General features: G+C 46.5%; 2 protein-coding genes across 6 annotated transcripts in view; one reads left to right on the plus strand and one right to left on the minus strand.

Moving 5' to 3' along the window:
* Positions 1-24,069, minus strand: part of LOC132229748 (prefoldin subunit 6-like) — a 128,085-nt gene that overhangs the window by 72,990 nt on the left and 31,026 nt on the right. The window lies entirely within an intron of this gene.
* The window catches only part of GNG12 (G protein subunit gamma 12), a 120,610-nt gene that overhangs the window by 58,820 nt on the left and 37,721 nt on the right, over positions 1-24,069 (plus strand). The window contains exon 1 of one of the 5 annotated variants that reach the window (XM_059689232.1): positions 7,917-7,941. The exons of 3 other annotated variants lie outside the window; for them this stretch is intronic. The gene's annotated coding sequence lies outside the window, so the exon portion shown is untranslated. Of the gene's footprint in view, positions 1-7,916; positions 7,942-16,686; positions 16,712-24,069 lie in introns of those variants that run through there. One more of the 5 variants, XM_059689230.1, reaches the window with a different exon arrangement.

Consider the following 24,069-nt stretch of genomic DNA (forward strand, 5'->3'; position numbering starts at 1 on the left):
TCAGGCAGGTGTCACATACCAGTCCCCACACTCCAGGAGGCGCATACCAAGCCCTCCAGATGTGGCCTTTGAAACCCTCTCTCCAGAGCCAAAAGGCTGGCCCCCTCCACCCACCCATCTTCGGGAGGCCAGAGTCTGAGCATTTCTGAGGAATCTGCCTCAAAATGCCCCATCACTTTCCACCGTCCTGAGCCCGTTTATGTTCTCTTTCTGGGTCTTTCTGCCAGCGAGGCCAACTGCTTTAAGATTTACACATAGTGGCCTGGCCCCTTGCTCTGGAATTTCCCATCTGTTGAATCTTGATGCGGCAGTGGAAACGTCCACTTTAGGCCCTTGTGATCGTCACTGTAATTCCCCAGTGCAAGGCACTCCTCTTCAGCCCCGTGCAAGCTGTCCTTCATCCTGCGCTTGAAGCCTGTCCAGGTGGGGCACGCCCTCCTGAGCATCCCATTCGATATCCGATATCCGGATAACTTGCAATTGTTGGAAAGGTGTTGCTGCTGTGAAGCTAGGCCTGGCTCCGGTAACGCCCCATGAATGGGGCCTGAGGAAATCTGCCTGGGTGGGAGAGATTCTGAATGGCAGTCAGGCTTTCGCTGACACCCTGGTCTCCAAAACAACAGAGAGGCCTTGGGCCTCGTCTCTGGGTGGGTTTTCTCCACCGTCACACCAAAGTGCACTTGACAATAAATAACCCCAAGAGGAAGCTGGTATTTGGAAACACTGTGCTCAGTGGCCATTTTTCATGCTCATGACATAGTGTCTCTTGATCTGAGAGCTGATTTCCGGTGCTTCATGGGGGCATGTTAATCAGGGCTCCATCCAGAGTTTATGAACTCTGCAAAGTCAAGCCTTGCAGCATGTGCCCCTCTGACCTCCAAAGACACCCCGGCTGGCTCGGTTGGTTGGAGCGTCATCCCATACACCAAAAAGATTGTGGGTTTGATTCCTGGTCAGGGCACATACCTAGGTTGCAGGTTCGATCCCTGGTCAGGGTGCTTATGGGAGGCAACTGATCGATGTTTCTCTCTCACATTGATGTTACTCTCTCTCAAATCAATAAGCATATTCTCAGGTGAGGATTTAAAAATATATATGTTATTATTTTTTTAAAAAGGGAAGCAGTGCAGCCACTCCCATCGGTTGGTCAACAAGTGTTTATTGAGCATCTGCTATGTGCTTGGGGCAGGGTGAGAGGGAGCAGAACCGAAGGGAGACTCCGGGCCACCGACCACCTGCATGGCTCCCCAGCTCCTCAGCTGAGGCTCAGGACCTCACACTGGCATTGTGTGGACAAGGGGAACCTCTCACCAACACACTCCTCCACCCGCAGGGCCAGCATGGAGCTTAGGCTTCAGGGCCTTGCAGTGCCAAGGACCCCTCCGGAGCCCTGTAGCTAATGTGATAGTCCTAACGTTTGCATTCCTTTTCTAAAGCATTACAGAAGGCTCAGGACCCACAAACACTGCATCTGTCCCTGGGCCAGGGAGAATTGTCACCCTCTTTGGGTCTTCCCCTCAGCTCTGTTTCACCATCACCAAGACACTAAATCTCCAGTGTCCTCCTCCCTCAGGAACAGGCTTTGCCCCGTGTGTGTCCTCTTCTGCACCTGAACCTGAGTTCCCCTGGGAGCTCCTAACCCTGTACGTAAGTGAGGGGGCGGGGGGTGCATTGAGGAATTGCCGTCTGGGGTCCTTCCTGGTGACCAGACACCCTCCACGGAGTGGGAAGGTCCCACCATCCCTGCAGGAAGGCAGGGGAGGTGTTCTCAGACCTCCAGACTTTGTGGTTGATCCGAGGGAGCCCCTGCAGAAGAGCGGGTAGGAGGGAGCCAGGCCTGCCTGCATGAGGGCGGTATCAGCTGTCCAATAGAGGCCCAGCGAAAACTTCTCCAAAGAAAGAAAAAAGAAGAGGCGTATCCTTGAAGCGATGTCAGTTTTGGCAAAACCGTAATCCTGATCTCAAGCTGTAGGAGAATGGGCCAGCCAGTCTAGAACTGTGCTAATGAAGTGTTCTGCTCACTCTTGGCCCTTAATCATGGCCCTTCCCTCTCATTCCACAAAAGGCCTGGAGTGCTTTTCGAATCAGCCAGGATTCAGTGTATTGAGAAGGAGTGGGAGGAGGGAAAGGCCTTTTTATATGCGAGCATCTTTCTAACACTACGGGAAAATCCCAAGTTTGAAAATAAGGTCCCTTTTCAGCGAAATGCTAGCCAACTTCGCCCCCTGGAGGAGAAATGGAGAATTGCTTAAAATGAGCCCCATAGGGCAAACTCAAAGGCCAACATGGGGCAAATAAACAAGGTTTAAGTGGGCCACAAAAAAACAAACGCTTCAACTTTCATAGAAACGTAGGTTTATTTCAATAGAGACATGACCCGAATGTTTAGCTTGAATTGTGTTTTCTATAATAAGTGCTTTCATATTGAAAATCTGTCTTTTGTTCACCAAGTGGTCATTCATTTGTGTCCCTGGATGAATGTTTGTCACCCTCATTGTTTCCGATCTCCCAAGAGGAGGGACAATCCTGGCATTTATATTAGTGATGCTCATAATAGTGTTTTTGTTGTTTCTTTTTTTACCTTTCTCTGGTTGGCAACCCTGAGCTGCACTACAGGAAATGGCATGTTAAGAGGGTGTTACATCAGATTAATTGCCTATTTGGGGCTGTTTTTCCTCAAAAGAAGGATGTGGAAAGAAAGAGTGTACAAACACCTTCTGAGTTACTGTGATTTCTTTTTCAGTATTTGGCAGAGGTGTCTAATGCTTATTGGTCATATTTTTATATATTTGTGTGTCTAATTTGTCATTTCATGTAATTTTTATGTAAGAAAAAACTTTTGACAGTCCTGTCTGTCTGCTTTTTCCCTGGTGCATAGAAATAAACTGTCCCAAGCACTACACAGGCATTATTAAGGGGAAGGGGTGCATACATTTCCCCAGGATCCCTTCCTGGGAGAGTTCTCTGGTATCTGGCATCCTGACTCACTCTGACAAAGCCTAGAATGGGCCAGGGGACCTGGCATTCCTGCTGATCCGGTCTCAGTCCACGGCACAGGCTGGTTCCTCTTCTTTCCGAACATCCACCCTCCTTGCCCGTGGCTGCAGCCACCACCCCTGTTATTTGGAGGAGAAAACACACACGGACCTCCCTCTCTTCTGGGGCATCTGTCCCCTTTCCTGTTGAAAGTGGCCATGAATCTGATGGGAGACGGGCTGGTTCATTAACGATTCCTTGATGCTCAGGTAATTGCAAGGCTGAGCAACACAGAATGGTTTGCGAGTTCCCTCTAATTTCAGAGCATTTGCAAGCTTTGGTTACTATTCACAAATTGCCACACGCTGGAGTTCAGACTGCTGACCGGACAGACAGACAGGGAGGAGAAGGGCGGGCTTTAGAAATGGTTGTTGAGATAGGGCAGGACAGGGGTTTATATTTTTAGCAAAGGACGATGTGCTGTAGACATTTTGGTGGAATTTCGTGGTAAATACTGTGAGATGGAACTGGAGAGGTTCCGTGATTTCTCTCCTGCTCCCCAGCTGCAGCCACCTCTGTCCTGTTTCGCAAAGTACCAGGCTCTTGTCTGTCTCCACCTGGAGCGCTCCCTCCAGTGACTTGTCACCGGAATATTTCATAGCCATTAGTACCAACTGCATTGTAATGTTTATTTCTTTACATGAGAGCTTGATGTCAGCATCCAGAAAAATACTGGTGCAAAGCAGATTCTCAGTGGATATTTGCTGAATGAATGAAAGTCTGAACACAGGAACGAATATATGCGGTGTCGTGGGAGGGACAGTGACCTTCATAACCATGCTTTAAACAGGGGTGGGGAACCTTTTTTCTTCCAAGGGCCACTTGGATATTTATAACATCATTCGAGGGCCATACAAAATTATAAACTTAAAAATTAGCCTTCTATATTTGGTTAAACTTAAAAAAAATTTAATATATATATATTTTACTTCAGAGAGGAAGGGAGAAGGAGAGAGAGATAGAAACATCAATGATGAGAGAATCATTGATCAGCTGCCTCCTGCATGCCCCCTACTGGGGATTGAGCATGTGCCCTGACCGGGAACTGAACTGTGACCTCCTGGTTTATAAGGCGATGCTCAACCACTGAGCCACGCCAGCTGGGCTTTGGTCAAACATTTAATTAACTCACCCTAATGCCTTGGCAGGGCCAGTCCAAATGATTGCATGGGCCTTATACAGCTCTTGGGCTGGACATTCCCACCTCTGCTTTAAGATGAAGTTGACTAATACAGCAATGCAATATTATTTTTTGTCTTTCTGAGTCAAAATATATCTTACAACATGCCAGTGTGCAAGGCCAGTCAGCCTGAGGTGGAGTAGACACATCAGTATGGGAGCACAAATGGACAGGAGCGTTTTTGTTTTTGTTTTTTTGGTAATCTTCATGGAGAACATTTTCCCATTAATTTTTTAGAGATAGTAGAAGGAAGAGACAAAGAGAGAGAGAAACATCAATGTGAGAGAGACACATGCATATCAGTTGGTTGTCTCCCACAAGTACCAGGACCAGGGCCAGGGATGGAGCCTGCAATCAAGGTACATGACCTTGGCTGGAATTGAACCTGCAACCCTTCAATCCAAGGGCCGCTGCTCTGTCTACTGAGCCAAACTGGCTAGGGCTGGACAGGAGCTTTTTTAAAAAAAAAAGTTATTTAGCCCTAGCCGGTTTGGCTCAGTGGATACAGCATCAGCCTGCGGATCAAAGGGTCCTGGGTTCAATTCCGGTCAAGGGCACGTACCTTGGTTGCAGGCTCCTCCCCAGCCGGCCCGGGCCCTAGTCAGGGCTCATGCAGGAGCCAACCAATCGGTGTGTTTCTCTCACATTGATGTTTCTCTCTGACTTTCCCTCTCTCTTCCATTCTCACTAAAAATCAATGGAAAAATATCCTCGGATGAGGATTAACAATAACAAAAAAAGTTATTTATCTATCAACAGCCTTAAAATATTAATTTCTAATGCTACAAATAAATCATTAGTGTAGAAATTAATACAAGTCAATAGATAGTTGGTAGGAAGAGAGAGAAAGCTTCATTTTGGAATTATAGCAAAATGATAAAACAGCCCAAGATTTTACATTAAGGGAATGTTCATGTAAAATAATCTTACTACAATCCTTAAAAACCATGCAAATTCACTTTTGTGGATCCAAAGTGAATAACCTGAACCTGATCAGGAAAAAACAGCTGACAAACCCAAATTGAGGGGCAGGCCACAAAATAATTGATCTTTACTCTTTAAAAAATCGATGTCATGAAACAAAGAAAGACTCAAGAACCATCCCCGATGAAAGGAAACTAAAGAGATGATAGGACAATGAAATGCAGTGTAGAACTTTGGATTTTCTTTTGCTGCAAAGAACGTTCTGCAAGCAGTAGGAGGTGCTTCCTGTGGCTCTGGAGCTGAAATTCCTTGCTTTACTTGCCAATTCTTTGGATAGTTGCTGAAATTTGAATAAGGTTGTTGATTAGATAATAGTGTGTTGATTGTAGTGTGGTTGTGTAAGGAACTCCTTATTTATAGAAAATACATTGAAGTATTTAGGGATAAAGCAACATTCTCTCTCTCTCTCTCTCTCTCTCTCTCTCTCTCTCTCTCTCTCTCTCTCTCTCTCTCTCCTGCAGGGAGCATACAGGATATAAAATGTTGGCATTTCAGGAATCCAAATCTGGGTGAAGGGTATCAGAGAATTCTTTGTATTATTCCTGTAACTTCTCTCAGAAGTCTGAGATTATGTAAAACATGGTGCTTATGAAGAGTGTGTAATCACATAAAGAAGGAGAAGAATATAAAATGGTTAATAGTGTGTGATTTCAGTGACTTTAAAAAAATTCATGGACAAAAAGAGTAGGTACAATATGATGCTTTTTAATCGATACTAATATGTGTTTTTTATAGATATAAGTGTGTGTGTAAATACTTAGTATGTTCTATAAAAAGAGGGACCTTTTTAGGGCAAGATCAAACAGGACTTTAGTCTTACTTCTAATGTTTCACTATTCACAAAGAGCAGGTATTTATATTACTAGTCTAATGTTCTAATTAAAAAGTAAATATTAAACAAAAATAAAAAGAACAAAAACGCATGGACAAAAGATTAGAAGGAAATATAGCAACATGTTAACTTTTATCTCTTATCTGAGTTAATATATTTTACGCTTTTTCTCTAAGTAACGTATTTCTTGAAAAATTAGGAGGAAAAAATCTAAATGAAGATGCAGCTTTCTCTCAAAGATCTGAGTGAAATTGCTCTTTGTGTCTTTGCAGCTATGCACCTCATTCTGTTAAAAGGATATGTGCATACACACATACACATACACTGCACACATGCACATGCATACACACATACTAAGTATACATATACACACAAGCACATACACACACACATACACACTTTTTTAAACATTTGCTTTCTTTAATGGTATTTTGAGGGAAATCCTACATTGGGCAGTTTAAACCAGGTGACCTTGTAAACTGAAATTCCTTGCTTTACTTGCCAGTTCTTTGGAAGTCAGCACCTTGCAGTCCGTACACGGTGCTGGGTACTGAATACATGAGGATGGAGGAGCCACCCGCTCCATTTTCTAAAGACGTTCCCTGTGCACAGGTAAATGTGTGATTACCACCCTGTGCGAGGTACTAGGAGGGTGTAGATGTCCCTATGAAGACTAGCTCGACTGGGTGGCCAGGGTGACGGTCAGGCAAGGCGAGCATTGATCTCCAGACCTAGAAAGCCAGGTGAAATCTGGCCAGTCCGAGGAGGGTAGCAGAGCATGCTGGGCTGAGTGTTCCAGTGTATCTGGCAGATGTTCTCACTGTGGCCCACGCAGTATCACCCTGGAGACCTGGCTTGGAGGCCAGTCTGCACAAGACGTGGGGGGCTGCAGGGCCTGCTTTCCCAGGTGGAGAGGGCGTTGGGTACGTGGTCTTGCCGCGAGCAGTAGGAGGTGCTTCCTGTGGCTCTGGAGCAAGGCCTCCAGCCCTGAGCTCAATCCTCCCTTTGCAGAATCACTCGAGGAGTTTGCCTGAAGGCCCACACCATGGAAAGGGATGTTGCCTGAGTATCCCCAGGGAGGACAGAATGAAGAGTGATGCACTCAGTGGAACTGCTGGAACGAGCTTTATTCATTTGGAATAAAAAATAAAACCAAAGGGTTGGGCTTGGCACTGGGCCTTGCAGGCTCTGTCGCTGTGTCTGGAGTCCCAACATTACCCCAGAGCACTGTTGCTGTTAAGAAATGTGCTCCCTCTTCTCCTGGACAGCAACTCATCTTTTTCCATCATTTGCCCGGGCCCGTCCTCCATTCAGGTCATGAGAGCCCCAGGACACCAACGTATAAGTATTTGTGACCCACCACATAGCTAAGTAAGCAGACGTAAAACAGTGGTTAGGAATCCTGCAGCTGGGTTCCAGTTGAAAGCGTCTCCATTTATCTTGGGACCTTTTCTTGTTTTGTTTTAACCATTTGAGAGCTTGGTATTTTACTCAGGTATTATTTCTGTTTTGAAGATATCGCATAGGTTGTTAGGGGGATGGCAGGAGCTGATGTCAATTCAGGGCATGGCGCATAGTGAGCGTTCGCTAACTCCCGGTTAATAATTACTGAAGACCAGCGCAGTGTATGCGGGAAGAGCACCGGGCTCTTGGTCAGGAGACCTGGCTTCCAGTTCCAGCTCTACCTCCAAATCCTTGAAGTAAGGAGAAGCTGAGCTGCGAGGAGGCCTGAGAAATCTCTCAGCATCTCATCCAACCACCTCCTTCTCAGAAACTCAGAAAAGTATGACTTTATTACTTACAGCTTCAATGTTTTCCAACTCATTTCTCGGGCTGGAGTAATAACCACATCCCCATCCTATGGTTGTTGCAAGGATTACAAGCCAGTGTCCCTCAAACTCTTGGCGCAGTCCGTATCTGGCAGCAGAGGGAGTCCTTAATTCGTATGAAGTCGTGTTGTTATTGGGGACTCCCTGTAGTTATCTCCATCACCCATCTGACTGTGAAGAGAGAGACCTGCTCTCCTTGCTTATCATTATGTCCCCGCCACCCGGCACAGTGACTGGCTCACAGGAGGTGCGCAGTCAGTGTTTTTTGAATGGCTGGAGGAAGTGTCTTGCTGAGGGTAGTATTTACTTCAAGTCCTAACCCAAGTCCTAACTCTGAGGTCCAGGTTTCCCACACTGTTGCACGTCAGCTTCCTTCTCTCTCTGACTTTAGGGAACTTGCTTCATTTCCCTGGGCTTCCGTTTCTTTACTTGGAATGTGATCCCTCAGGTGCCTTCCTGTTCTGAGCACTCTGTGCTTTGGCCCACCAGCTTTTTGAGAAGACACGTGTGTGCTTTGCTGGCCACTAGGTGGCAGAGTTGGCCAAATATCAGAGAAAGCAAAATAAAAAATAAAAACCGGGGGAGGGGGGCGGTGCATAGCATTGAAGGAACAGCCCCGCAGAGAGTATAGTGGGAGTGGCCTTATCCTTGGAAACTCGTTGCACTTGGAGTTCACCGTGGGGAGGCAGCGCTCCCAGGATTTGTGTGCATGTTCCTTGGAGCCGAGTGTGGGGTTAGATCCCATAGCTCTAGGACCTTGAACACCTTGGAACTTCCCAGGGGCCTTGTTACAGTGCTGTCAGGCATTAGTGATGTCAGGCATTGAACATGCTCAGCACTTGGCCAGGATGGAGGAAGAGCTCTCTAAGGTTAGCAGCTATGAGAGCTGCTTCTGGTATAAAATAAAATGCCACGCTTTTGTTCCCTGCCAAGTCAAGTGGACTTGCTCCCTGTTTCATAAAGCCAGAATGCAAGTATTGCTGAAGTGAGCACTACGTAAAGCTAGAATTTTAAATAGCCCCTTAAATGGCAGGATGGGTGACATTTCAGTAGCCGGTTGGAGGGAAGCCTGGACTACTTGGAGGGACAGCAGAACTCTTGGGAGAGTCACTGTGGAGTTTTATGAGCCCAAAGCAGGGTGTTTTGTGCATAATTGGGTGGCAGGGCGTGATGAAAGCATAGTCACAAAATGGCCTTTGCTGAAATTGTTTAAAGAAAGAATTTCTTTGTTGCACGAACCATCATTCAGATCAGAGTGTCTTATTTTAAAGTAATTTGGGGAGAATCTAGGAATTACAATAATTAGCATTTATTGCATATTTACTATGTGTAATTTATGCTAAGCATACACATGCATTATTCTATGTAATCCTCACAACAACCCTAGGAGGTAGGTTTGATTGTTATGCCCATTTTATAGATGAGGAAATTGAGGTATAGAAGGATTACTAGTATAATAACAGCCAACAAATACTGCCTGCTTACTAAAAGTCAGGCATCATTTAGTCTAAGATGTTTAAGTATCATTCTCACAATCACCCTATAAGGTAGATACTATTATTACTTTCATTTTACAGATGAGGAAACTGAGCCACAGAGAGGTTATGTAGCTTTGTTAAGGTCACACGGGGACTGATTAGAATAGTCAGAACACTCACTCTGGCCCACTTGATTTCAAAGTTCCTTTTGTTTTTTCACCACTGTTCTATGCTGCCTCCCACAGTACTTTGTACGTATGCACTAGGTACATGATAAGAGTTTATTGAATTGAGTAGTTCTCATACTATAAGCAACATGGAGAAGAATCTGTAAGGCAGAACAATACAGGTCTTCATAGTCCTGTACTGGCCTGGCCTTCGTTAATGTTACGGGATACACATGCTGCTCCCCGTGCTAACGTTTTGTTGCAATAAGATATTCTTCCATTGGAACAGTCAGAAAAAGGCTGTCACCGTGGCAGATATTTTGAAGAAACACTTCCACGGGGAGGAGCCAGCTATTTTATTGGTTTCACATTTTTCTGGCAGACACGTCTCGGGTTTGTTTGTTCTGGGATAGTGGTGTCCGGCCCCGTCTCTTATCCTCTAAAAGCCAGGCCCGGAGGGTTGCCAGGGTGTCTGTCCAGCCAGCCCTCAGTGTTGCGCCATCAGTGTGTGCTCTGACACGCACAGGGCACACCCCAAGCCTCAGGTGAGCACGCTCCCCAGCCCTGAGGCCAGGCCGATGCCAGGGGACGTGTAGAGCTGAGGGCACCTGCTACCCCGTAAGCGAGCTGGCCGTCGCTACCAAACAATAATTTTTAGTCGTCATGGTGCCGAGGGGGTGTGAGGAAGGAAGGAAGGGCCCGGGCCACATTAATCATTCTGCAGGTGTAATAATTCAGCCCCAGGGGTTGGTTCCTCGTGTTTGCATGTGTCACTGCATTAGGAGACGCAAATGAAGTTAGACACAGACTTTTTCCTCAGACCTGTGTCTGGGACTTGGTTTCGTGACCATCTGCCCCTTGCTGCTCTTTCTCTCAGAGTGCACTGAGCCACCTTGATCTTCCTCAAGTAGGAAAGGCTCCTACTTGTCATTGCATCCTTAGTCCTATAGCCTGTCACCTTCTGGCCTGCTGGTCCGGTGCTCACTTCCCAGGACGCAGCGGGAAGTGGGTTAGTGTTTGCTCTGTCAACGAGAGAGCTAGTGGGCACCTGAGAGACATAGGAGAGGTGAACACGATAGGCCAGAGGAGATTCTGGCCCGTGGGTTTTTCTCTCTCCCACCTAGAACAGGGCTTCCTACCTGTTTCCTCATAAGAGCACATGTAGAGCCTTGGAACGCTCAGACCACAGTGCCTGGGGCCTGAGGCTTCAGACAGCCAGTTCCTGCCTGGCCACCTGGGGCTGAGGCACACCTCCACCTCAGCCAGGGGAACTGGTTGAGAAGCTCTGAACCTCAAAGAATCACGAACCTCAAAGTGCAGATTCCCCCTGCCATCGGTTATCCGGTACCCTTTTCACCAAACCGTTCTGTTGCCCAAAGTTGGAACTTCCGAGTAGGTGTTGACTTTAGAGATTTTAAGATTCAGATTGTTTGTGGGACTTGTGGGGAAAACTGAGGGTTGAGTGGGGTCACAGAGGAAGCAGTGGCAGTGTTGGGACCAGAACTGTCCTTGTGCTCACATAACTGCGCGAAGGGAGTGGATAAGGCAGCAGGACTTCATATCACACACGTGCACGTGTGCACACACATACACACATGCAAACACACACACTCTGGGTTCAACAGACCCATTCTGCTTCTCTTAAAGTATCAGATTTCCATATTTCATTCTAACAACCAAATAGAATTTTTAAAGCACTGCACTGGACCCTGCGGCCTCCCACTCCCCATCCCGAACCCAGAAGGTGGGAGGCTGATGTCCAGAGCGGCCGTCCTTTGAGCTACAGCCGCAGCACCATGAGCTCTTGGGGACCCACGCTCGACCCGTTCTGTCCCGAGAAGCCTCTGGTACTCCGCAGTGAATGACTGCAGTAGCCTCCCGGCCGGTGCTCCTGGCTCCACGCTGGTCGCTGCCACCCCAGAATGCAGCCTGAGCAGGCTTGTTACAAACAAGCCTGATCGTGCTATAGCTTTCCTTATTTCTTTTTTAAAATATGTTTTTTGTTGATTTCAGAGATGAAGGGAGAGTGAGCGAGAGAAACATCAATGACGAGAGAGAATCATTGATCCGCTGCCTCCTGCACGCCCCCTACTGGGGATCAAGCTCACAACCTGGGCATGTGCCCTGACCGGGAATTGAACTGTGACCTCCTGGTATATGAGTCAATGCTCAACTAACTGACCCACACTAGCCAGGCATCCTTTTTCATCTTTCTTTGTTCCCTTCACTCCGGATTAATTAACTTCGCCTCTGCATTCAGATACAGCATAGATGTTCCTCTGGGAGGTCTTCCCAACTCACCGACGGCAGCATGGGCCTCCTATTGCACCCTCCACTTAGTTCTTATAACACCACACTGTTTTGAAATTGTCTGTTTTTCTCCTCCCCTTCCCCCACGCCTAGCCTCCCCAGATGCTAAGCCCCTTGAGGACAGTGGGCCTGTCTTATCTGGTTGTAGCCCCAGGGCCTGGCGCAAGCAGGATGGACTCTCATTGCGCACTCACCAGGCACCTGTGCTGCTCGGACTTTAGATTTGGCCTCTTGCTGCAATGTCTTGCTCTGCTTGTTGTTCTGTTGCAAAGCCTTCACATCGTGTCCGTATCAAGGCTCTTGTATAAACAAACAAAACTTAACCACTAGTGATGTCCCAAGACCAAGATATATTTAGCACAATTTGCTGATAATTACTGTTCATCATCATGACCCAAGGACACTATAAAAGTCTTAAGTGCCTTTGACTCATCAGAGGCTAAATTATTCATTTAGCAAACACATTGAGTATCACTCTGTGCAAAGCATGTGGTCGGTACTATAAGGAGCAGAGAGGAAGGGGGAGGGGGCTACTCAGAGGTAGGCTAGAGCACCTGCCACTGAGGGAAACATAAAAAACATCTGACATTGCTCAGGGGAGAGCAGCCCTCTCGGCGTTTGCTTGTAATGGAGAAGACCCACAGCGCAGTCATTGTTCTAATGGAAGAAATACAGGTGGTATGGGAGCACAGCAGGAAGGCTTCTTGGAGGAAGCGACATCAATTGTGGAAGAAGTCAGGTGTTGTTTTTTTTATCAGAAAGTCACTCTGGCTGCGAATGAGGGACTGGCAGGGACTCTGACAGAAGGTAGACCAGCTAGGAAGCTGTCGCAATGTTGCAGTAGTAAGTGGGGAGCTGCTTATAGTCCCAACTAGGGTGGTGGCAAGCACTGCAGGTGGTGGCAAGTCTGTGGGTAAAAATATCGACTCACTTGAGAAGTATTGCGGAGGTAGAGGGAGCAGGACTAGGAGGCAAAAAAGGAGGTGCAGTGGGAGAGAGGGGAGGCCAGGGTGACTCCAGAGTGTCTGGCTTGGGCAGCTGCCCAGGCAGGGATGCCACTCCCTGAGCTGGAGACCACAGCAGTAGGCGGAGGCTTGTGGTGGGGACGGGAATGGCGAGTTCAGGTATGGCTGGCGCTCAGTGTGTGGGAGGCGGGTGGGGTCAGAAACGAGCTGGAGAGAGAATCAGGAGCCAGAACACGCAGGGCCTCTGGGCCATGCTGGCGGGTTGGTTACACTTGATCCTCCTAAGAATTTGTGCAGACAATGGTGACGAGAACTGGAGGCCAGAATATGCCCTGAGCTACATTAGAAAGGTCACAGCTCTGCAGGCCTGGGCACGGGCTGGGGACTGCAGGGTTCTCGTGGGTGGCAGGAAAGCCAGCTGCACCAAGTGGGCCAGAAGAAAGTGTTCGGTGGCCACAGAGGGGCGGGGAATCGCTAGATTGACCGCTGCCCCTTCACAGGGCAGCATCACGACAAGGAGAGGTGATAGCCTGCTTTTAACTTGGCAGAGCCCTCGATCCAGTCACACGCAGGGCGCACCGCTTGTGCTGCTGGTCAGGGCTTCTCCCTTCACCCGGACAGAGCGAAACCACCCGAGGGACAGGGCTGTTCTGGACGCAGGTTCCAGCTCTCCCTACTCGGGCCGGTGCTCCTTTTACTACCGATCCTGTCCAAGAATCTTTATTCACCGCTTTACTGAGAGCTAGGATTATGGCGCTGAGGGCAGTATGGGGAGCAGGGAAAGGCAAAAGAAGAGGAAGAAAGAAAATAGCAGTGAAGCATGAGGGCAGCACCGGAGCATGAGTGACCATGGTGCTTTTGGTGCACAGGGGGGGGGCGGACGGTGGTGGTGAGGGTTAGGGTTAGATGCCTGCCTGCCTGCCTGCCTCAGCTCCAGTTTATCTGAGCCAGAGCCTTGCTTGATGAGGTAAACGTCCTCCTGCAGTTGCAATTGTTTTGGATCATGTGTTCGTTGCAGAGCGTGAGTTGAAGCCCTGAGAGTATTTTTTAAAAAGGAGGTTGTGTGTGTGTGTGTGTGTGTTATGCATTCGATTTATTTACGAAACACCCACTGTGTACTCAGTCGGGTCCCAGGTGCTGGGCGTTTAGAGGTGAGTGAGACGTGGGTCTTGCTTTAATGCAGTTAGTAGGGAGGACAGTTGCCTGGACTGGCCATTGTAGGACAGTGAGGTCAGTGCACACCGTGAGGACGGTGGTGGCCCTGTAGGAGGCCACTAATCCAGCCTGGGAGTCGCCAGGAAAAGAGTGGAAGCTGTGGTTTAATCAGATTGGGGATGTTTGTAGAGACACGGGGACATAAATGGGTGTTTCATGTCTAACAGTGTCTGGCACGTAGCAAACATGGGATGGGTGGCAGCTCACGTTATTTGTAGCTCAGACTAGTGAGGGATTAGCTGAGAATAGAGAGGATGTTGCTGAAATAAAGTAATGATACCTTAGCCAGCTGTCAGTTGCATCGAGGTAGGAATTGACAGTGTACAAAATCAACTGGAACAGGAATAGCTCATTGTCTTCAACATGGGTGCCACCTACAGTGGATTGGAGCCAGGTGTTGAAACGAAGTGGTCGTTAACTCATGTCTGGGTCCAACAAGAAAGAGCACTGATCCATTAGTGATGTCTGCCGTGGGTGCAGGAGGGGGAAGGGACAGTGTACATCTGCCATCCTAAAATTAGAATCATTCAAATAACTGGGATCTGACCACATAAAACCTGTGATCCCCACCCCTGCACACTTGGCATTTTTCAGACAAACAGCAGCGCTCTGTTGGTGTGTGAAATGTTTTAAAGTAAGCAGTCATCCTTTCAAAGGGTCTGTTGAATCCAGGTACATTCAGACCAGTCTCCCATACCGGATACCGCCAGGCAGCTGCCCTCTTGTCATTGCTCAGAGCTGGAAGCAGGAATTCTGTTTCTCCCAATGGTAATGGAGAAAAGGAATATATGTTAGGTTTTCTCTACGAGCTGGTGTAAGAAAAGGGCGGGCAATGGGAATATCCAGTGATTCAGGGCTTCCAATGAGAGGGCCCACCGCATCCTTCAAGGTGGAGGGGAGACGGCAGTTCTTGTGTCTTGGTAGTAATTCTTGCTGAAAGACACTTGTGACACCAGTGCACCGGTACTTGTCACGCTTCACGGTCATTAACCTGACATCTCTGTTGTGCTGCGTTACATGTTGATTTGGGCTAGAAAAGCAGCCGTGAACTCCAAAAAGTGGGGAGAGGCACGTCTGGTACCGGGTTCAGCATGCTAGGTTTGGGAGAGCTTCCTGTCTGCTTGTTATTTTGGTTTGGCTCTTCTAGAATATCCACAGGATAATCCTTTCTGCCAATCTTAGAAATACACGAGACATCATGCTTTTCATACTGGAAAATTATATGGATACATCTTTTCAAGATGCTATTGCACGGGAACAAGAGCTAAGGGATGGCCTTTTAGGTTCCTACGTGTCCAGGGAGCTATTACAAGGAGAAGTACAAAGACAGGCATCTGGGTGCATGTATTTTGTACTAATGGTCCCAAACACGGTAACCCTGACCTTCTGGAAGGCCCCACCCTGGACAGTGGACAGTGTTCTCACAGAGCTGCCACTCTGCGGGCTCTGACGGAGCCTGGGCCCTGGAGCCCCAGACTGTCCTCACCACACAGGGCCTGGCTGGTAGTGTTTGTCCTCCCCGAGCCATGGAAAGCTATTCTCCACACATGCGGAGTCACTCCCAGAGGCAGACCATTAAGTGGTCTCTCTGTGCCCCAGCAAGCAAGAGTCTTACTGACTCCACCTTATTTTTGAACTATAGCTTTTACTTTTAAAGCGAATGTCATTCATTTATTTAGTGGCTAAAAAAAATATTTTAATGGCCCAAAATAAATATATATGCATAAATAAATATATATGTGCACAAAAATACAAATGGCCAGTCCTGGACGTTGTGATTGTTTTTTTTCTACATATCTTTTTTTGGAAACAGGTAGAATATAAATGGATATATAGGAGTGTGTAACAAAAGCAGATGCATCTTTTTCAACAATGAGCAAAAAGAATTTCTTAATTTTATTTTGGAAGTATCAAATCATTACCTTCATAAAGTATCATAAAATATGAAAATACATCCAAGAAGAGGGTGGGAAACCTGTGCAAGTCACTGAAGTAACTAAACGAAATCATGACATCGAAAAAACATACTCCACGCACGCACGGCCAGCCTGATTGTGAATCTGAGAAATGAAGTGGCTCCATTAAGAGGGTAGATACATATGAATAGGATATTCTGAGAAATGAACAGGCTTGGAAACCTAACCCCCAGTTATAACGCTGTTTCTATGGGAAAATATGCTTTATAAGTACCTTCTTTGAAGCCAACTTTTGAAACCCTGCCGGTTTATAAGTTGGGGGCTCATGGTATAAAGCAATCACCTACTGCTCTGTAAAATTCCCAGCACTAGTCCATCGTCAAGCATTTATTAACTGCTGGGTAGATTACGCAGTGATAAGCATAGCAGGGCGAGACCAAAGAAATAAAGGAGCGTTTCTGCCCTCAAGAAGCTTGTACCTAGCTGAAGAGAGAAGGCATGCGTGCAGAGCCACCCGAGAGTTTTCACAGTGCTGGGCCTGCAAAGCAATAGTCCTGCAGGCAGCGGTGCAGGAGGCCGTGAGGCCAGTGTGGTTAATCAGGAAAATGTGGGGCTCCACCGGCAAAGCATGTTCCCCATTCATTTGTAATCCCCCCAGGCACACCAAAGGCGCTCTCTCATTCTTCCTGCAGAGCCTGGCACAAGCGTGAAGGGATGGTGGCTGTGAATGTCACGTGACCCTTCCGTGCTGAGCAATTCAAAACCACAAATGGCATGTGGCATTCCCTTATTAGGAAAGGTTCGCCTTTTTTCTTCCTTTCTTTCTTTTCTTTCCTTTTTTCTTTTCTTTTGTGTGTGTGTGTGTGTGTTAAAGGAGGATTGGCTTTTGGCAGGCTGGTAGTGGTGTACCTCCCATCCCCAAAGTTCCAGCCCTGAAGTATGCCCTGGTGAATCAGAGCTGTCTGAGATTTGGAGCCTGCCTTCTTGAGTTTTGGGTCATGGTCTGGGAAAATCTACAAATGGAACAGGCCTTAGCCAGTGACTCGGTCTTTGCTATATTTGTGAGGAGGAGCCATTGTTGTTATTCCCCTCAAGCCTTGAGGTCACCAAAAGGGAGAAGAGACATGGGGCGGGGGGGGGGGGGGGGGGGGGATGGGGGGAGTTGGCTGTAAATTCCTGCGTCCAGGGCTGTGTCGCATCTCCCTGGGAAGGCTGACAGCCTGTGGAGAGGGGGACGGGGCCGAGGCTGGTCCGCCAGGTAAGGCATGCAGATCAACCACTGTGTCCTCATTGGAAACGCCTACAGTTGGACACTTGGCTCTGTTCCGCATATTGCCTCTGAGAAGTGCTTCCCAGGGGCTGTGGTCAGCCAATGCACCGAGCCTTCCTCATGCTGTTGCTCTTTAGCTTTTAGAAGCACTGGTTCTGGTTACTCTTTATGCATTGGGGGGAGAGGGGGATGGTGTAATGTAAACCCTTCCTATCCAAAGGGTTTACATTAAAATAATAATAGTAATAATAATAACAATAATAATAATAATAAAGGAAACATTTGTCTAATGTTTACTATGTTTTAGCAACTAGAAGTACTTCAGATGCTTTGTCTCAGTTACTTCCCCTTACATCCCTGGAAGGGTTTATTATCCCCCCCCCCCCCAGGATAGTTTTTATTTATTTATTTATTTACTTACTTACTTACTTTAAATTGATCTTTATTGTTGAAAATATTACAGATCCCCCCCATTAATCCCCTCTACCCTGCTCTCACACCCCCTCCCCCAAGGCCTTCCCCATACTATTGTAGGCCCATGGGCTATTCATATATATGCATATGCATCATTGGTTAATCTCTTCCCGCCCCCACCTTCCCTCTGAAATACTTCAGTCTGTTTAGAAGGGTTTTCTTCTTATCCCCATTTTGCAGATGAGAAAACTGAGGCTTTGGTAGATTAAGTAACCAATCCAAAGCCTCACTGCTACTAAATGGCAAAGCCAGGATGCAAACCCAGAGCTGTCTGTGTCCACCTTTAATTACCGGACTAGTCTTTCTCTGACACCTTTTTGAAATTCACAGTTTCTTACAGATCTTATTACCTCTTCTTTATTCTCCTGCATTATTTAGGGAGGAGGGAGCTTCCCTCCAGCGGAGTGAGAAGAGGGAGAGGTCTTGGAAAAATAAGTCAGTGATGAATTTATTTTGAAAAATGAGGGCTTGTGAGGGAAGTGTTGAGCTGGCCTGCAGAGAGGGAGGCTATTCGGGCCTCGCATGTGTTTCAGAAGAATGCGTGGAAACGAGGGGGAGAAACAGAAAGTAAACCAGGACAGGGCAGGTTCCAACGGAAGGAATTGTTACCATCAGCAAAGAAAGGGGAAGCTCTACCTTCAGAAGTGGCGTGTTAATGATTAGCGCTCTGCAAACGTTACAGAGCTCACATGCCCTCAGCGGTATGCAGAACTCCCTCGTTTGGGGGGAGTTTTGCTTTCCAAAGAACAAAACCATGACATTTAATTCTGAGTTTCTGCATGGACTGGATGAAATCACGACTGGAAAAACAAGAATGGCGGTGCATGTTAATTATTTCAGGAACTCCTAGAGGGTGCAAATAAACCACCTGCCATCCAAGGAGACACTGTGGGCCTTCTCTCCTAGCTGCCCCAGACCCCTGTTCCCTTCCTCTCCCCTTTTTTCTGTCTTGATTGAAGATCCCACATCCCCTGTGTTTCTCTGAAGGAAAAAAAAAAATGCATAAAGCAGATTTTTGTAAAGCAAACTGCCTCTTCCCAGAAGCCCACAGGTTCCTTCCTGTGCTTCTCTGACCTTCCTATGGAATTGATCTTTGATTGGCAGCCTGCCTCCTAACACGTTAGCCTTTCTGCCACCAGCATTTGAAAAGCCAGGGTATTTTTTGTCTGATCTTTAACCAAACTCTTAAATACCCAGGATTTCCCTCTTCAAAAGAACCATTTTGCAGGCAGAAGAATCCTTTTAAAAGTGAACTGTAGTCCACTTTGTATGTTCTCTCCCCTTTTTTCATCCCTAAAAGGAGGGATCTTTATTCCTGCCCTGCCCCCCCCCCCCCACACACACACACAGACTAACAGTCTCTGGTTCTAATATAGCAAGTTTTGTAATGATTTGTCCTTGGCAGATTAGCATGCTGACACGTCACAACCACTCTCTGAGAGTTCCCACTTTGCCCCAGTGAGTAGAACTACATGCTCCACCATCCTTCTCGTGGCCAGCAGCCTCAAGTCCCACAGTGTCTGTGCCTTGGCACAGGGAGCCGACATTGTTTGCATAGCGTACATTCCTGGACAACTAAACTAACCAATTTAACCTGCAGAGCATCCCCATCGGTTTGTGGGTGTTTGTTCCGGGGAGAGGGGGGGAAACGGTGGCTCTCATGGTTCACACATGATGCTACCCACACACGCACACGACATTCCAAATCTCTAGTGGTCAGCTGAAAATTGCGTTGCTAAAATTCACAAGTGAAATCAAGTATTTAAGGTACTTCAGTGTTTTTGTCCAAAAGCCCATAACTTCTTATAACACTTCCCACTCACCCCACTCCCATTATACGAGAACTTTTTAAAAATAGCCCCCATGTCATGTGAAATTAATCTTCATTCATTAAGATGCTATAATAGCACATCTTTCTTGAAATGCATTCTGATTATGGAGACTTTAAAATTCTTATCTCAAAGACCAAGTCTTGGACCACCCAACACTCAGAAAATTCTTAATGCTTTTAAAGCTGCCCATTAGGAGTTGGTTCCAGAAACGACATCAGGAAAGATATGAGTAGGTTGAAACTTACCAGTTTCTCTTCCATTTTGAGTAAGTTTTAGCCCCCGGCTCTTCGCTCTCCCCTTTGCCCCCAAAATAAAACTTTTAAAATATGTTATTTGTTTTAGGGATGTCTAGCTGCCTTTTGCTTTCAAACTGGAAGTTAAGCCTTCTGCATCATCATCATCACCCACCTTCCTTTTATCTCCTTTCACCTTTCCCCACATTCAAAGAGAACAAATGTTTTAGAACCTTGACATCAAAATAAAATTGCAACCTCCCTGGATTGCTTACCGGTACATAATTTAAAAATCAAAACACCAACTGGTGGGTTTCAGCCAAACTCCCTATTTTTAGAACAAGCATTTAAAAATTGCAGATTTTATTTTAGGCCACACAAATGAACAGGGATGGGGGAGGCTCCTGGGCATGTCTCCATCCCTCAGCGTGGAGCTGGTGTGGCCGCCTCCTGGCCTGGGTAGCTGCCTCCCTCCAGTTGCTTTTTCCAGCACAGCGACTTCTGAGCCTCTGAGGGATTGGTAACTGGAAAGAAAGGATATTGCAGGCTTCATTTTAAAAAGAAAAGAAAAACCCCTAAAAGTGTAGTTCCTTTCAGTTCTAGTGAATTTGAGTGCTCATTGAGCTTGGGGGCAAAGTGGGGACTACATTTTTAATTAAGAATGGAGGAGAAAAGTTGTCTTCTGTTTCTTACAAGAGTCAACTTAATTATGCCTTTGTCAGCAGGTAGTTTATAGGGGAGTCGATTTTAAAAAAGGCAAAGGCTCTGGCCTTTAATTATCTCAGTTGGTATTCAGCTCTGGAAAGTTGGTGTACCTGCTGAGTATGTTAATTTAACCACTTTATAGTATCTGAACTCGCCATTCCCCACCCAAACCACCTCCCCAGAGAAAAGAATTTAGAGGAGGCGGGTAATACAGAAGAACTTTATACCTGCATATCTTCCCTTCTGTTTCTCAGTACTTTGGACATTAATTAAAATCTTTAGGTCAGGGTGGTTTTGTTTTTTTTTTTTTGTTTTTTTTTTGGGGGGGGGGGCTTCTTATGCAACTTCAAAGTCATTTATTCATTGATTTGCATATTCCTACTTCCCACAAATTCAATCAATGGATTTTAAGTACTTACTTTTTTATCAAGTGCAGGAATATAGACAGAGATGCCCTGCCTTTGAGGACCTTAGATTCTAGGAGGACAGAAAGACAAGTAAATAAGACTGTGCTAAGATTTACTAAGTGCACACCTGTTACCCAGAAACGGGAGATGCTCATATAGATCTGTCTTTGCCAAGGGTTTCTCAGATGCACTTCCTTATTTGCCCCAAACCCTGTGAGATTTGGGGGGGGGGGGGCGGAGATAGCATTTTCTTCAGTTTAGAGGATAGGAGGAAATGGAAATTCAAAGAAATGAAGCCATTTGTCGAAGGTTATAAAATTCCGGTGGAACCAGAACTCAGGGCACGTGGACCCCATGTCTGTCTGTCCTCTCCTTCCCTGTGCCATGCCACCTGGTCAGGCTGCGACCTGGCAGCTTTTACCGTGGGAGGAACCGAGGCCCAGACAAGGAAATGCCTTCTCCAGGTCACGCAGCTCATTCACATTGGATCTGGGACCAACGCCCGGGACTTGGTTCGTAGTGTATTCTTCAGTTCGGCAGTTCAGAGCAAAGCCTCCTGGGTCCCACGGCCAGTGCTGGTGGTGGGCTTGCTGTGTTGGCCTCTGCGGGAGCTGATTAGATGCATTTTCCACTGATAATGTATCCACTAGCACTTGGTTTGTCAGCTGCCTGTAAAAGCCTCTGTGAGACAGAGTTTGTATTGATTTCACAAACACGTATGTGCGTAAACAGTTTACAAATACTAACTTATGCGTTCCTCAATACAACCTGAGAGGAAAGGTACTATTATATTCCTTTCTTATGGGTGAGGAAGGAGGCACAGAGAACATGAGTGATTGGCCCTCAGTCACACAGCTGGTAAGTGGCTGAGCTGGTCCAGCCCGGGCACCACTCTGGCTGGTGTTTTAAATGGGCTGACATACACCCTTGGTGATATGCCAGGAGGGAGGGTTTGAAGCCAAAGAGGCCCCTTCCTAGGTGTGTGATTTGGCACAAATGATTGACGTTCCCTGGGCCTCACTCTTCCGATCTCTAACACGGGCCTAATGCACATGTGGTAGGGTTATAGTGAGGAGGATGAAATGGATAGCGTTTACATGGCCCCTCACAAAAACACCTGCGTCCTCCTAGCAGCTCCATGGTTATACATTCTTGATTCTGGACCCGTTCTTGTTTCTATCTGTTTACATAAAGATATGTGGACTCTCCAGAGACTACAAACTGGCACCCCTTCTCATGAATGTTCTTTACTGAAAGTCAATGATTTGGAGAGGTGCCCGATGGCGTGGGACACAGTGAAGAGGAAACACCACCCACCGGTAGCCTCTGTCTTTCCCGGACTCCCTGAGAGTCACAGCTCGGGCTCGGGCTCACTTACAGCAAGCAGTCGGGAGTCACACATCTCTGCTGCTGAGCCTGGAACCATCTTGCTTAGAAGGCAACTGAGAAACCAGCGTCTAAAAGCAAAGGTCTGGAGTCAGTCTACTGATCCCAGCACTGATTTGCTAGCTCCAATTTACTTAATTTTTTCATGCCTTACTTTGAAGTGGGGATGATAGGGTTAGTGTGAAGATAGATAAAGTGGTCTTTGCATAGCCCTTAGCACAGTGCCTGCTATATAGAAAGAACCCAATAAATACTGTTTCTTATTGTCAGTATTATCATCATTCTAAAGCAATGCCTTTGAGAATTCTCTTTCTCTCTTCCTCTCCCCATCTCTCTCCTTCCTTTTCTTTCTCCCTCCCTCCTTCTGTCTCTCCCACCCCTCTCTCACATACCCAAAGTGGTTTATTATTATTATATTAGTTTATATTACTATTAAGATTGACCATTTTCAGTAGTCTACATATCAGTACCATTTTCTCCATCTTCAGAAAATTATTTAGCATCCGACTGATGTTCCCAAGTCTCTTAGGGACCAATCCCTTTTCAAAAAAAAGCTTGATGGAAAAAAAGGGGGTTCAATGGAAAGTAACCTCACAGGGAGATCTGATCATCAATTCCTAACTAGGCACCTCACGGTAGGTAGTCACACCCCGGGCATGTAAAGTCTTTAGTGAAAGGTTTATCGTCGCCTTCAGGAAGCCCATTGTTTCTGTGCATCAGGCATCAGGTTAGCACACCTATGAAATACACCGTAACCACCCCCAGGAGAGCCACCATCTTGACTGGCCTGCAAGTTGATTCCTCCCACTTTCATATAGTCTTCCTTGCAGGTCTCCTTCATCTCACATGCATAAAAGAAACTGCAAACGGTTACTCTCTGACACATTTTTCTCCGTCTGTTGAGATCTCACTTCCAGGTGTATCCTGTTTGGCTCAAACAAATTTTTATAAAAATTCTCTACAGGTTTGGACATTTCTTAAGTAGACATGCCCTGCCTCATAGCTTAGCTCCTGTTTCCAAAGACAAAAAGATTCCTTTTACTGATGAGCAGAAATATAGAAATAGCTTAAGCATCACAGCAGCCTTTATTACTCGCCCTTTTGAGTTTTCTGAAGCTTTAAATATGTATGTCAAATTTAAATAGGGCTTCTTTGTGCATGTGGGACAAGGTTAAGGAGCAAATTTACACAAAGGCAGACAGTAAACCTAAACTGTCCGCTTACCCTGGGGCCTCACCCACCCTGCAAAGGGCCCTCCTCTCCAAAAGGCCTCCTCCTTATCTAATCCAGCCCTGTCTAGGTTTCACTCCTGTTCTGTTGCTTTAGGCCAGTGATGGCGAACCTTTTGAGCTCGGCGTGTCAGCATTTTGAAAAATCCTAACTTAACTCTGGTGCTGTGTCATATATAGAAATTTTTTGCTATTTGCAACCATAGTAAAGCAAAGATTTATATTTTTGATATTTATTTTATATATTTAAATGCCATTTAACGAAGAAAAATCAACCAAAAAAATGAGTTCGCATGTCACCTCTGACACGTGTGTCATAGGTTCGCCATCACTGCTTTAGGCTGTATCTGCAGCAAATACAAGAAACATCGGTGCCATGGAATTAGGTGCAGTTTTTATTACTTACTAACAAGCATGCGTTGCATTTTGTTTCATTTAACTGGGCTGTGGTGTTGTTTTGCCTACCCCGGGCTGACAATGGCAAGAAGAACCTTGCTTCTGCTTCAGGTACAAGGTACAATATGTACTAAACCTTGATGCAGAGAATCCAAGATTTAAATTCCTAAAATACTAGAGGGCATTTTTTCACCCAGCTTCCCGCTCCTTCCTTACTTCAGATTC

The sequence above is a fragment of the Myotis daubentonii genome, chromosome 3, assembly GCF_963259705.1.
Source record: "Myotis daubentonii chromosome 3, mMyoDau2.1, whole genome shotgun sequence".
NCBI classification, from domain to species: domain Eukaryota; kingdom Metazoa; phylum Chordata; class Mammalia; order Chiroptera; family Vespertilionidae; genus Myotis; species Myotis daubentonii.